General features: G+C 37.8%; 1 protein-coding gene across 2 annotated transcripts in view; it reads right to left on the bottom strand.

The window, feature by feature from the left end:
* LOC105032403 (probable acyl-activating enzyme 16, chloroplastic) overlaps positions 1–15214 on the bottom strand; it is a 123042-nt gene that overhangs the window by 72860 nt on the left and 34968 nt on the right. Inside the window, exon 1 of one of the 2 annotated variants that reach the window (XM_073261834.1) lies at positions 9827–9944. The exons of the other annotated variant lie outside the window; for it this stretch is intronic. The gene's annotated coding sequence lies outside the window, so the exon portion shown is untranslated. Of the gene's footprint in view, positions 1–9826; positions 9945–15214 lie in introns of those variants that run through there. 2 annotated transcript variants of the gene reach the window in all.

Below are 15214 nucleotides of genomic sequence, written 5' to 3'. Positions count from 1 at the left end.
TCATCCAGCTGGGTCATGTACCAAAATGAGTGATTCGCCCCTCTATTACAGCGGAGACAAATAAAATAAAACTTCCTCTAACAAATAATCATACATTCATGCTGTTTTTCTTCAAAAATCCCAATCATCCTATGACCTCTGCTGTAGGAGCTCATCCTGCTTCTCTTTAACAACAATATTTTCAAACTCAAAAGAATGGATACCATGTTAATTACCTAGATCAGCAATTTAAGAAAATTAAGCAATAATAAAATAATTATGTACATACACTTGAGCTTATTTTGTCATATAATATGACAGTCTTGTTTACTTCATTGCTACTCATGTGGCAGCTAAGCATCAATTCGTAAAATTCCACATGAGAGTACTAAAGGTAAATGTGATTGGCTATGTGATTGAGCATTGTTCAATAAAACTTGCCACATTTTTCATCAAATCTATCATTTTGGAGCAAGGGCTCATGCAGTATCGTTCCTAGGTAATCAAGGAAGGATCTTCAATAACCTAGAAAGCCACAAGAAATTATACTCATATATAAACAGGACAGTATGATCAGAAAGTGTCAAAACATTTAAAAAGTTTCGGCACATGATGGACCGATATAACCAGATCCCCTTAGCCTAAAAATGTTTGCTCTCATGAAATCTAACAGCAGCAAGTCTTAATACAACATAGTCAGCATTGATCTAATGTAGCACAATAATATTAGCTGGTATTATTTGATCAACAAAGGAACACTAATGACATTATTCAGATAATTAGATTTCCATTTGTATAGCTTCTCACCTTAGGCTACAAGTACACTAAGTAGGGTCCATTTTATCTCATTTACATTACTTTTAGAATTCAAATATGTTTAAAAAATAAAGAAAATAACAAAACTTCACAAATAAATTAAGAAAGAAATAAAAAAATATAAAAAAGGAGTCCTAATCAAGTATTGGGACACTTGACTAGGACTGTCTCTAGGACAAGGTCACGAGATGGAACGTGAAGCATCCTGTTCCACAAGAAAATTGGGACACCTCCATCCCACAGGATTTAAAATCTAGGGAGAAGCTTTCCAATTCCAGCAGAAGTTTTACATAACAACATGCACAAAAGACATCCTTAAAACATGACCGTAACATGACATTTTGCAATCTAAATCAATTGAGGGGGTCTCCATCTCCATTTAATATCATCATTTGTCTTCGATCCCTTACATCAATATTGACCATCCCCGAAATTGGGTCATCAAGAGACAAATTTGCTAGCTCAAGTTTACTTGACCCATCTAAACCGAAATCATCTCCACCAACATCCTAATACTTGGTAGTGGCATCCTTGTGATATGTATCTTCTTTTGTTGATAGGATAAACTAAGTTGAATATGTGTGTGTGTGTGTACATATATTATAAACACAATCCTTTGCATGTTTTGATGTCAATCTATTCATTTTGATACTTGATAATTGATATCATTTCAGAAGTACTTCAATTTTTTCATGACATAATGAAGAGCCCAGTTGTCCTAATAACCTACAAGTTATCACATTAATTGAATCGATCTTTTATAATTAATAGTTTATAATTGTAGAATAATCAACTGGAAAATGTATAAACAAATATATTATGAAATGATACACACTAATCATAAAAATATTACCTAAATGCAAGGCTTGCAAGCGTTGGTGCATTAGATGCTCAGCTGCCCCACCATGAAATAGGATCCAAACCACAAAGAACATCTAGCACGAACAGCTTGCCAATTACCAACGTTCCCTATTGACGTACAAAATTTTCCAAACTCTTCATTAACTTTACTATGAAGTGGAGGGTTTGAAAACAACTTATCAAAGCATGCATTTCTCCACCATATGATCTCTTCATTAAGATGAGAAAAAACATGACCAACTCCATTTAGCCACTCTTCGCTGTAACATTTGGCATTGAACAATGAGCAATGATAAAGTGGTATGCTTTTCTTGGTCCACCTTGGATCAAAACTTCATATACTTCCTTATATAAACTTGCTTTCTTCATTCAAATTTTTCTTCTCATGCTTAAACATCCTCTTTTTTGCACTTCTTCAATCATGGAGTCCCATTTTTCATAGACTTTATGGAGCATGGGTTTGTCAGTGTCACAATCCCCAAACACAGAAACAATTTATCTAGTGAAATCCAATTCATCTTCAGTTTTATCCCACATGTACTGGCCAAGATTCCTTTAATCTTTTGGGTGTTTCGGGTGCCATTATCTTTGTAGAACCCCCCATTCTCATTGACTACCATTCACTGCAACTTGCAAAGGTCAATTTTACATGATAAATTCGCTTCACGAGAATAAGTATAGAAGCAAATCTAGTTTCGGCAACTCAATGAAGCTTCAATTTTGAATGCTTTTTATATAAGTCATTACCAAACCATGATTGACCAACAAATTTCTCATCATTTTCACATACTCAGCAACTTGAGCAACCCATTCAAATTGTCCAAACCTTTCACTTAAGCCTTGGCCCCATGCACAAATAGTTTTGAATGCCAAATTAAGAGAATCCACAACACAAGCATCCAAAAGACAATAGGATAACTTGCTTCAACTCTCACACTGCCCATCTAACACACCACCACATTATGCGTAATCAATTTTACCATATCTGAATTGTCAACTTCAGTGATGGCTTCAATGAACAACCCTATTGTATATCCCATGTTCTTTATGTGATTGGTTGCAAGAAGGTGGGCTGCACAATGATAAGGTTGCTCCATTATAACCTATGTTTGAAACATTAAAATAGGTAAGGCTGTGTACATCTGAGTATCTGACCCTCCCCAAACCCTATAATGGTAGAAGCCTCATGCACTAGCACACCCTTTATTTTATTGGTTGCATCCAATGATTGTGGAACCAACCTGAATCGGGCGGTTTGGCCCGTACTGAACCAAACTGATGCCAAGTCCGGACAAATCAACAAGTTGAGTTAGTTTGGTTATAAAACCCCTCCCCCACCCTCAACTTGATTCCAACACCCCTCCCCTGACACCCAATTCGATTACAAAACCACCTCCCCCAAACCCAATTCGATTATTAACCCTCTCACCCCTCCCACTCATGATGGTTTGAGAGTAACCCCCCTATTTCAAGGGTTTTGACTTTCGAAGGCTTGAGACCTTCACTGGCATATGCTGCTCACTCCCCCCTTGACCATCATCAAAAGCCTCCTCCTCTCTCTCTCACTATTAGTGGGTTAGGGTTTAGCACTTGGCCCTCCCCCTCTCTATCTCTTGTGCTCTACAGTGGTTAGGGTTAGGGTTTAGCTTTCCTCCTCTCCCCCCACTCCCTCCTTATACCATACCGCACTGGTCACCAGCCAGTACAACCTTCGGTACTAGTTCAGCGAACCTTAGTTGCATCTATTGCTTTCAAAAATGCCGACACACTTTTAATTGCTCCCATGAAGTTAATCAAGCTCCAATTTCTATTGGAATCAATCCATCCATCACTAACCATTGGCACTCCCTTGTAAATCCATGGTTGTTAGATTGCTCGAAGGAGCAACTCTATTTTAGCCTTTTCAGCTTGTAGAATTGTGGTCCAAAGCCCTATCATACGTGCCGTTGTCCCGCCCTGTCCCGATATTTGGGACAGAGGATGTCCCATGACGTCCCGATTGGAACACTGGGATGCGAAAGGATGGCCCTATCTCGACACTAGGATGGTATCTTGTCCTGATATCCCACGGGACGTCCCACTAGGATCTGAATCCTTTCTCATCGTCATAATTTGGAAGGTCTAAATGACGACCTCTAACTTGATATGTTCCTTCAAAAAACTTTTCCTTTACCAAAATTACACAAAAATGTGCAATTTCCACCACCTGATTATAGATTTCACATATTCTCAATAAATTGCTTTAAAAGGTCTATCTGAATCATCATATTTTTCTTTTCCTTTGCCAGCTCCATCATTAGCCATTTTGTTGCTAAAAAAGAAAATGTTAAAAAAAGTTTTCAATGAATGTGCACGAAAAAAATACTAGAAAACAAAATGTAGAAATTATTTCATTATTCTAGACAAAGGTTACAGAAAACATACCAAATATTAGTTAGAAGGAAACAACATGACCACATGGTAAAATCATTAGAAAGATCTGTTGTTGAAAGGAAAAATGGCATTAAAGAAAGAGTGGAAGTGGGAAGAGAGTGGATTGTCAATTCTAAACAAGGAGAGTAAACATCCAAGGCATTTTCTAAAGGTGGGGATAACATAGCAATTTTGATGCTGTTTTTCTTTTGCCCGGTAGAGAAGTGGAAAAAAAGGAACAAAACCAAGCTCAAGTAGAAGAGAGAAAGAAGAAGAAAAGAAAATAGAGAAAGGGGAAAGAGAGGAGAATGAGGGTGACATACCTTAAGGAAAGATGCTGGGAAGGGACAGTTGAAGGTGCGGAAGCAAAGAAGGTGAGCTTCCAGTCCTATTCCTTCCTCTTCTAACATTTCTTTCTTTGCCTTTCTTTCTTTACTTTTTTCCTCTATGTTATAGCCTAGTTAGATTCAAAAGCAAATCAGATGCAATCTTGAGAATAGTTGGCTCCATCCAATCACTAGATTGTGTCAGCCTTTCTTTTTTCTCCCCTCTTATGTCACTTCATTCTCCCTATACATGAGCACTAGGCCATGTCTGGCCCGGCCCGGCCCGGCCCAAGCCCATCGGGCCAGGGTCCAGACGAGCCGTGCCAGGCACGGCCCGTCTAGTAAACGGTCGTGCTACGCCCTAGGCCTGGCACAGCCCTAGGCCCGAGATCTGGCGGGCCATGCCAGGCACAGCCCATGGCTCGTCAGGCCTGCAGACCTGATGGGCGGCACTTTTTTTTCTTTTCTTTTTTTTCAAAAAAAAAAACAGCCAAAACAGGCCATGCTAGGCACAGCCCGTTACGGGCCAAGCACGACCCATATGCCCAGCCCGTAATGACTAATTCAAATTTTTTATTTTTTGGGTTGGATAACGGCTAGTTTTTGGTTGTTTACCATTTTAACCCACCTAACAGCCATAAAATGGGTAGTTTTAGGGATGCTTTGGGAAAATAAAAATGTTAGGATTCCATAGTTCTACATTATTCGTTTTCTTTGATCCAGGAGTCCTTAATTTCTTCTTTTTCTCTCTCTCTCTTTATATATATATATACAGTAAGGTATGATTGGTAAATGAGCAGTATGAATTTAGAGCAAGCATTCCTTTTATATTAAAAGAAAAAAAAAATCTCTCCAAATTGGTGTCGGCCTCTACTTTTTGGCGCGCCAGCGCGCGTATATAAATCGTTGTGCGGACTCCGTACCAGCTGTTATGCCCTAACTAGCCGTTAGGCGTTCTTAAAATGTTCGATGACGGCTCCAATGGCTAATAACAAGCAGATCTGCCCACATGTCATTTATAAACCTTCCTATGAGTTTGATGAATTCTTTCATTGCTTAAGTTGTATGTTAAGGAAAGAAAATTATATGTTATTAGATCTGCCTAACATTTTGAAAGAGGTCGAGTATAGTTACAGATGAATTGAGTTGAGTTCAATGTGTAATTAACTTGTCGTGGCTAATTCTCTCGAGACCATCAAAATTTTTTATAACCAAACAGATCAATTTAAAAGGTTTATGGGCTGGCAAGAAATCATAGGGGCATCCTCATAATTAGATATACCTTTATAACTTTTTAGATTTACTTTTTAATTATTGAGGTGAGTCACCTCAATTTCTTCTCTCTTCCTCATTGTATTCGGAGGTCAGGCCTAGCCCCCCTCCCTCCTTTGTACCATTTTGATTGTTATTAATAAACCGATAGGAATCCACACCAAACCCCCCACCATTACAAGATTTCTTGTTTTTACAAAAAAAATCCACATCTATTTTTAATTTTACTCAACTCTTTTATAATTTATTAAAAAAATTATATTTTTTAAATTCAAAAAAAAGAGCCGGACCAGCACGCAGGCCGTGCCTGGCCAGCGTCGTGCCGTGCCTGGCCAGGCCCGCGGGCCGTGCCAATCCAAGCCCTTATGGGCCATGCCGGGCTTGGGCCGCAGACTGCAAACCCTCAACCTAGCCCGACACCTTGTAATGGGCCATGCCTGGCACGGCCCATTTCGTGCCGGGCCAGGCCATGTAATGGGCGGCCCGACTCATTGCCCATGTCTAATTCTCCCAAGATGGGGGCTTCCTTCAAACAAAAGAAAGGAGCAAGATGAAATAGAGGGTGATACGGGCTTCAAAGCTAACCATCCGATCATATGACCAAGGGGTCTATGACTCTATGGTCTATGTAAAGTAGAGCGGCGGAAAAGCGCACATCTCCATGGAGAACGATGCATGAAACACATTTATCATGTCATGTAATTGCAAGGGGGATAGCAAAATTTCCCAATTATGTCCTATCCAAATATCACGAAGAAGAAGCAAGAAAGCAACCTAGGGTTGGCTTGTAAAGTTTTAGATTGATCTTAGGATCAAGAAAAGTTAAGGTATTGATGAAAATATTGCCTTGCTTATTATAGGAAACAAGACAGAGATAAACTCACCAATTAATTAAATTACAAAGGCAAGAATATGTTTCAAAATTTATAAAAAAAGTAATGCTACTAACAGAAAAGCCTTAGAGTTCTAACTTCCAAGGCAACCAAAGATTGCTCTTAGAAAACTTGAAACAAAAATTTAGACTTCAAAGTATATTTTAGAATTTAAGGAAAAGAAGCACAAGAGGTCAACTGCAATTTAATGGAGAAAGGAGAAAAGAAGCCAGGAGATATAACAGAGATCAGGGAGAAACAAGGAAGAGATTAGAAAGAAAAAGGAAACAAAAAACAGAAAGGAGACAAGAGGTAGCCAAACTTGGCCCAATAGAACTTTTCATTTATTAAAAACAATCACATTTAGTGGCCAGCAAAGGAGTCTGTTCGTAGCCTTTTAATGAATTGTTTTACAAGTAATTTAGGCTGCTTTAAATAGCCAAGTAATCAATCTCCATATGGATGGCCAAAACCTTGCCTGAAATGGAAAAATAGGATTCCCATAGAACTCTATGGAAGGACACTGAAAACTGCACAAGATGAAAAACCCCAGTGAATGAAGGAATTTCATGACCAATATATACCTATGATAGGACGTTCGCACACCAGTCCTACTTGAAATAGGACTCTAGACCTCACACTAAAAATTATCTAATTAAAAAAATAAAAAATATAGTACAACAAAAGTAGACCAAATTTTTTGGCCATCAAAACACACCTCCCACTTGATAATCTAAATCAAAGCCAGCCCATTCACATACACATGTTCCATACACAATTTAAATCAGTCAGCTTATCATAATTTACGACGATTGCAGGTGAGTTGGATAAGGTTGACTCCAGGTCTAGCTTGACCCAGATCTGACCCAAAACTGCCTTCAGCTCTAAGTTTTAGATCCCGATTCAACCCGACAACAAGGCGGATTGCATCCAGGTCAAGGACAATATTTGGATCCAAGCATTGAGATCCACACCTGACAAAATTGAAGTTCAGGTCTGAATTGGAATCCAAATCTGATACTGCACTTATGAGTTTTGACAAGATCATATTAGGTAAAGCTCACTTCAGATCTGCATATCTACCAGCAACTCTATTATAAAAACACCAACTATAACCAAAATATCCTTAACTATATTTTTCTAACATGCCAAGAGTGCTGATTTCCTATCGTAGCCGAATTGTTATCACAAAAAATGTGAGTTTTAAACAAGACCACACAATGAGTAATTCACCTCTAGTGATACACTTCCAAGAAAAATGAAGATCACCTGAATTGAGAGATATCAACATATCACAAATTGATTGCATAAATAGCAAACAAAGACTAGTATATTATAAACTACCCAAGTGGAACAGCTTGAAATGTAGACTGGACTTTAAAACAACTGTAGCATTTTTTATCATTAACTGAACTAATAGTACATTTAAGGAAGATCTGGGGGAAATGGAACGATCCATAACTTATTGAACCACATAGTTGCAAAATATGTTGTAGTGCACTAACATAAGCCCTGAATCTTTCTAAATATTTGTATCACTGAGAATAACAAATATTTCTATAAACAGAACCCTTTGCATCGATAAGAGTTTTATGATATATGAGCAAGTATTTTAACATATGTATTTGGTAGTCACAAGTTTTTTTCTTTTCCAAATCATTTCAATGTTCAACAATATATCCTAAAATAGAATGAGATTAGTGTAATCTTTTTACCGATCAAGATAGCACAAAAAACTTCATAACAATGGATATGTGAAAATAAATGTTCGCTGTCAAGATTAATCACTCATCAGTCATCACTACATCAGTTTAACTTCAAGCCAAACAAGTATGTGTTGGAGCACATGCCTCACATATTTCACTCAACTCACAATTAAGATAATGTACTCCATTATTTTGTTTGGTGCAAAGAATATATGCTTGCGACTCCTCCAGAGAATTAATATGTACGTACAGGCTCATCGCATGGTTTGAACTATGGAGTATAAAAAGCTTGTCTCTGCATGTACATCATACATCTTGTTGCATCCATGAGATATTCCATTGGCTGTTCTCCAAAAAGCAGGGTCCTCCGAGCCATAAATTTGAAGCTCCTTCCAGATTCCATCCTAGAAACCATCTTGGTCATCCTTCTAACATTTAACTTACATTTGTCTTTTCTTAACAGATTTTTTTTGAGTACTCTTTAGGCTCAAGTAACCAGAAAACCTTGAATCTCATCAAAATCTTGGACTTGATCTTTCAGGATGAAGGTGGGCATTTTTAACAGGACTTCATGAAAAAAAAAAAATCAAAGGAATAAAAGAAAGCAAAAGGTGGCTTTTCTGTGCCCAAATTTTGCTTCCTACATAACAGCTTTAGGATTATCTTTAAGGTCTAAGTTTCTGCAGGCATCATCTTTCCAAACACTAAGATGCATTTTCTTTCGACACTGCCAAGATTTATTTCTCTGGTGAACATTGTATTCCTGAACTAAAACCAGAAAATGATACCTTAGGTGCTCCTCATGGAATCCCATGGAGTACTATGAGCCGCAGGCTACAAGAATGAAATCTGATCCAGGGCTGCTATCGTGACAAAACTGAGAGCATATAGCTGCCTGCTTTAGGTTTATACTTCAGTTTAATATCAATAGAATGCTCCTAGCGGAGTTTATGATGCATGCTCTTCAATATGCAACTTAATTTAGCACTAAGTTTCCTGCAAGAGCTTGAGCTATGGATTGTCAACGTTTTCAATGAGACATGAAAAGCATGATCCTTTACCCTCTTTCTTAATTTCATTGGCTTAAATTTACTATTTGTGTACAGAATGTTAGACTTTTTATATTCATTTTTGTGAACTGTGGTGGGAATGTATAAGAAAAATCATAGAGCAGGTAATTTTTTCAGCTTTAAATTAGAAGTATCAAGAAAGTGGATTACCAAATACGCAACTTACCTTTTTTATGATCGTGATGGTGGACTCGGCAAAACTTGCATTTAGCATGAAATTAGAAGATGAGTTAGGTGTTTGCTTAAACTAAACCAACCAAAGAGTACCAAACTTTATTCCTTTAAGTTTGAACTCATTTTTAATGTGTACTAATAAAGAAAGTGTTATTTCACGTAGTTAAAAAAGAAATAATTGTTTTAAGCAATCTCCTTGTGCAATATAGCTTAATCACCGCTTGCCAAGGAACAGATATAAAATCCATGAAAAGATCAACATATATAATCTCAAGTTCTCAACTATCAGAACCACAGCTCTTGAAGCAAAGTTGTAAAAGAATGAGCATGCATTGTACCTTGATCTGCAATCAGCCACCTACATGAATTGTCAGCAAAAAGTGCCAGCTTCTCATCCGGGATTACTCCAAGAACCCTTAAACCCTCAGCAAAGTTCAGAATTTCTTGCTCAAGCTGCTATTAGAGGAACAGTGCGAAATTTAAAAAGTTTGAAACATCCACAAGATCTTATAAGCCACTTATTTGTCAGAACTCAAAAGTTTTCACATTATTAAATAAAAGATATCCACATAGCAAGCAGGCTTCTATTGGAAAGTAATCTAAGTAAATGCTATCTGAATTTTCCACTTAATCACAATTCAACAAAACTAGAAAATAAGTTCTGTGCAGTGGGCAAGCGATGTATTCTGTATATAGGTCCAATTCATGTATTCTTTGAACAAAGCTAAGATGTATAGAGACAACAATAGCAAGAATAACAAGTTATATATGCATGATAACCTATCGTCTTCCTGAAATTAATGCAAAAGTCTTGATCAACTTGTATTCCTCACACCATATGTATATTACTAATATCTTAAAACTAAAGGATTAACCTCGGTTCTATAGAAAAGAGTACACTAAGCTACCGCTAAGGCCTTAGGCAGCTTTAGGACTAAAGAAATGATAGACAGAGGGAACAAAATTAGAATCTATGGAAGGTTTCTAGCTACTTGTGAAAAGCTTATGAATAGAGATTAATGCAGTAGCAAGCATAAACAATATGTTATATATGTATGATAACCTATGGCCTCTTTGAAATTAATGCAAGAGTCTTGAGCAACTTGTATTCTTCACACCATATATATATTCCTAATATCTTAAAACTGGAGGATTAACCTGGATTCCATCAAAAAGAAGACACTAAGTTACCACTAAGGGCCTAAGGCAACTTTAGTACTGAAGAAATAATAGATAGAGGGAAGAAATTAGAATTATGAAAGGTTTCTAACTATTTGTGAAACATAGTTCGCCGTACCAGGCCGAACCGCCCGGTACGTGGCGTACCGAGCCGGACCGGCACCTTATCGGTCCGGTTCGGACCTTTTTTTCGAAAAATCCCTCCGAACCGCACCGAACCGTCCGGTTCGGTCCAGTTCGCATCCATACTGCCCAAAACCGAGCGGTATGGTCGGTTCGGTACCGGTTCGGCGTGAACCGAACCGTGCTGACATCCCCCACGTGGAAAAAATGGGGAGGGGGGAGGTGGGGGGAGGGAGTGGGGTCGGGGAGTTTTTAAATGGCCGAGAGGCGTTAGAGTTCTCTGAGAAGTTTCAGAGAACTCCCGAAGCATACGAAGGTCTCAACAAAACCGTTGAGACCTCCGAAAAATTAGAAAAAAAAAAAACTCCGTCAAATTGCAGGAGTGGTTCGAGGAGAGGCTGATCTTTAGCCGGAAGTAAGATAATATATTATTTTTTTAGTAAATATTTTTTTTGTTAAAAATAGGATAAGAATGAGAAAGAATGAAAATAAGAGAAAATCATGCCAAAATCTTGTGATTTTGGTATGATTTAATTATATGTGATAGATCTTTAGAAGATCTACACGATGACACCAAAATTATTAATTTTTGTTAATTATATATTTTTTAAATATTTTGATATATTTATTCATTTAAAAATTAATAAAAAAATTAAATTTTAGAAAAAAAATCAGAGTTTAGAAATCATGTTTAGAATGATTCAAGCTACTTAAATCTAATTTCAAAATTTTTTTAAAATATTTAAAATTAAAAAATTATTTTTTTAATTATTTAAATTAAAAAATTTAATTATCAAATAAAAAATATACAAAAATAGTGTTATATTTTAGTTAATTTAAAAATATTATTTAAAGCATATAACATATTTATTTTGAATTTATATTTTTTAAAATAATTATTAAAATTATTTTAAAATTATATATAATTATTTTAATTATCATTAAACTATCATGTTTTGTTATACTTGCATATATTTATAAGAAAAAAATTTAAAGCATGACGTTCGTTTACTTTAATTAATCAGCTATTTTGTAGTATATATTTATTTATATAAAAATTATTAAAAAAATAAAAAATTAGAGTTAGTTTTGAAATTGAGAATAATGCTTAAAATAATTCAAAACAATTGAAATATTTGAATCTAACTTGAGATTTTTTTGAAATTTTTATTATAAATATTTAAATAGTAAAAAATATTATCAAATAAAAATATATGTAATTAGTATTATATTACAGTTAATTCAAAATAATTAGTATTTTGTTATACCTGCAGAAATGAGTAAGAAGAAAGATCCAAAGCGTGACATCGGTTGGGATCATGGCGAGATACTCTCAACTCGGCATCATTGGAGATGCAAATGATGCAACACAGAGTTCAAGGGAGGAGGGGTGACTAGATTGAAGCAGCATCTGGCTGGTGGTTATCCTGATGTGTCCATGTGTCGAAAATGTCTGCAAGAGATCCAACAATTGATGAAAAAGCACTTTGCTGATTCGAAAGCAGCGAAGGAAAGAGCAAAGCAGAAAAAGATCGAAGTAGACCGTCGAGCTGCAAAGCCACCTTATCACTCTAGAGAGTCAGAGGAGGCTTCTGCTCCAGATGATGAGGCATAGATTGAGACTGCCATTTAGGCAAGCTTGGCAGATCAGTACCGGCAGGAAGAGATGGCCCGGTACAGAGAGCGATTCGGACCATCATGCTACGAATCAGGATCTGGATCAGCGACTGGTGGGGAGAATTCGAGTTAAGGACTACCTCAGTCAAAGAGCCTGGTGGTAGAGGGAGCAGACGCAGTATGTCTTCTTTATTGGGAGCTTTTGGCGATAGGAGGAGGTCCTCCAGAGATATTCCAGCAGGAGCCAACATTCAGGATTTGGATCCACATGCTTTGCCCAGGCAAGGATTCAAAGCAGCAGAGAATTGATAATATGCTGAAAAAAGATAAGAAGAAGGATATGTGGCGAGTTATTGAATCATGATTTCATTTCAGCCATATTTCAGTAAATGCAGCAGCCAATCCTTACTACCGATTTGCTATTTCGGCCATAGAGACTGTCGGCCAGGGTGTAGATCCTCCAGGATTTAAGGACATCTATGGTCAGCTTCTTGACAGCAACAAGGAGGATCTGCAGAGATGGATTGCTTCTTATAAAAATAAATGGCCTACATATGGTTTGACAGTGATGTGTGATGGTTGGACGGTCCTACTAGGCGGAGCATCATTAATTTTTTGACATACTGTGATGGAAAAATATTTTTTCACAAATCAATTGATGCTTCAGATAAGATGCACGATGCCACATATATCCTTGGTCTGATGGATGAGGTGATTGATTCAGTGGGTGAGCAGTATGTCGTACAGATCATCACAGATAACGGACCACAATATAAGGTTGTCGGAGAGTTGCTGATGGAGCAACGACCGCAGATATACTGGACCCCATGTGCTGCACATTGCATTGATCTTATATTAATGGATATCGAAAAGATTCGCAGGGTGCAACAGATAGTGAAGATTGCCCAGACCATTACTAGATTCATCTACAACCACACATGAGTTCTTTCATTGATGCGGACGTATACTGGGGCGAGATCTTACGACCGGATATTACACGGTTTGCTACCAACTACATAGCACTTGATAGTCTTCTTCAGAAGAAAGCAGCCCTACGTCAGATGTTTGTCAGTACCGAGTGGCAGGAGAGCAGATATGCGAGGGCCGACACTGATAAAAGTCATGTGGAGAACTTGATGACGAGTCAGTCATTTTAGCAGCGGACTGAGAAGGTAATGAAGGCTATCAAGCCTTTATATGAGGTGCTTCATGCCGTGGACAGCGAGAGATACCCCCACATGGGCTTCCTATATTATATGATGGAGAGGGCAAAGATACACATCAGTGAGAATGATCCCAAGCATGCTCTAGAATTCATTAACATCATTGAGCGCCATTGAGACTATCAGATGGGCAGAGATTTGCATCTAGCTGGTAAGTTTGGATTCAAGAATGTTTTAAAATATTTTTTCAAAGTATGAAAATAAAAGTGTGCTTAATCAGTCCTGAAATTTATCTGCAGTTTATTACTTGAATCCGAGATTTCAGTATACTATTTTGGAGATAGATATGGATAGCGAGCTTCTTGCTGCTCTTCGTAATGTCATATATAAGATGGTGCCCCATCTAGAAATCGCGTCGTTGTGTCTGCAAAAGGTATGCTAGTTTAAAATAGATGTAATTATTCAACTGACTTCGATCTGATATATTTATAAATAATAAATATATTTTGTTTCAGATAAAACAGTTTAGAGAGGAATCAGACAGTTTTGGAGTCCCATCAGCTGTCGTAAATAAAAAACAGATAAATTCAAGTAAATTACATATCAATAATGAGCAATATAGATTGATATGTAATTTTGCTTAATAATATTATCAAATTTGATATGTAATTTTGCTTTTGTAGCTGAATGGTGGATTCATTTTGGAACGTCAGCAGAAAATTTGAGACATGACTGTCCGTATTCTTTCTCAAACGGTCTCTGCTAGTGGCTGTAAGCGTAATTGGTCCACTTTCGTCCTTATCCACAGCAAACAGAGAAATCGTCTGACACAAAAATGCCTCGACGATCTTGTATATGTTCACTACAATCTGAGGTTGAGGCTAAAATGTATTCAGGAGGAAGTTCAGTTGAAGTACACTGATCCGACGCTAGATGATTATGCCGACGAGGATGACAATCCGATCATCGAATGGCTTGCAGAGGAGCCAGAGCTTGATGAGCTAGGGTCCTCTCCACACCAGCCAGTGTGATGGCGAGGGAGATCAGGGTGGATCCAGGGCAATGGGCAGAAAAAAATATTCTACATAGGGTTCCAGCTGATCAGCCACAGCCTGAGGGGACACAAGGGGCTCATTCATCACATGACTCGCTATCCGATATATCTTCCCAGAGATTTGAGTGAGAGATGTATAGACGATCTTTCCGACAGCCAGCAAGAAGGCATCCATCCTCCCAATCACAGGAAACTCAGTCACAGAGGGGCACAAGGGGGGAAGAAAAACATAGTTGTACGTGCACCACTCTCGAGAGTACAGGAGCTATCTGATTCAGATACGGACATCAAGGAGAGTGGTGATGATATTGGTAGTAGTAGCCATGGATCTGACGATCAGGGAGGAACTGGAGGATAGGAAACCACCGTTTATGAGACACAACCACAGGGTGATATTCGATTCACCGGTGAGTCTCAATTTATGCATGTCACACAGGATAGGGATCATGGTGGACGAGTCGATAGAGACCGTGGGGAGCCAATTTCATATAGACGACGGGCTCCTAGAAGTCGTCCAGCACATGATGCAGCTGCGGACGATCTTGCACGTGTAGGGTCCATGGATGTATCTAGATCATCCTCGCATTATG

This window comes from Elaeis guineensis, chromosome 8 (assembly GCF_000442705.2).
Source record: "Elaeis guineensis isolate ETL-2024a chromosome 8, EG11, whole genome shotgun sequence".
Classification (NCBI taxonomy): domain Eukaryota; kingdom Viridiplantae; phylum Streptophyta; class Magnoliopsida; order Arecales; family Arecaceae; genus Elaeis; species Elaeis guineensis.
Note: the sequence above shows the minus strand (reverse complement) of the source record. Positions and strands in the feature narration are given on the sequence as shown.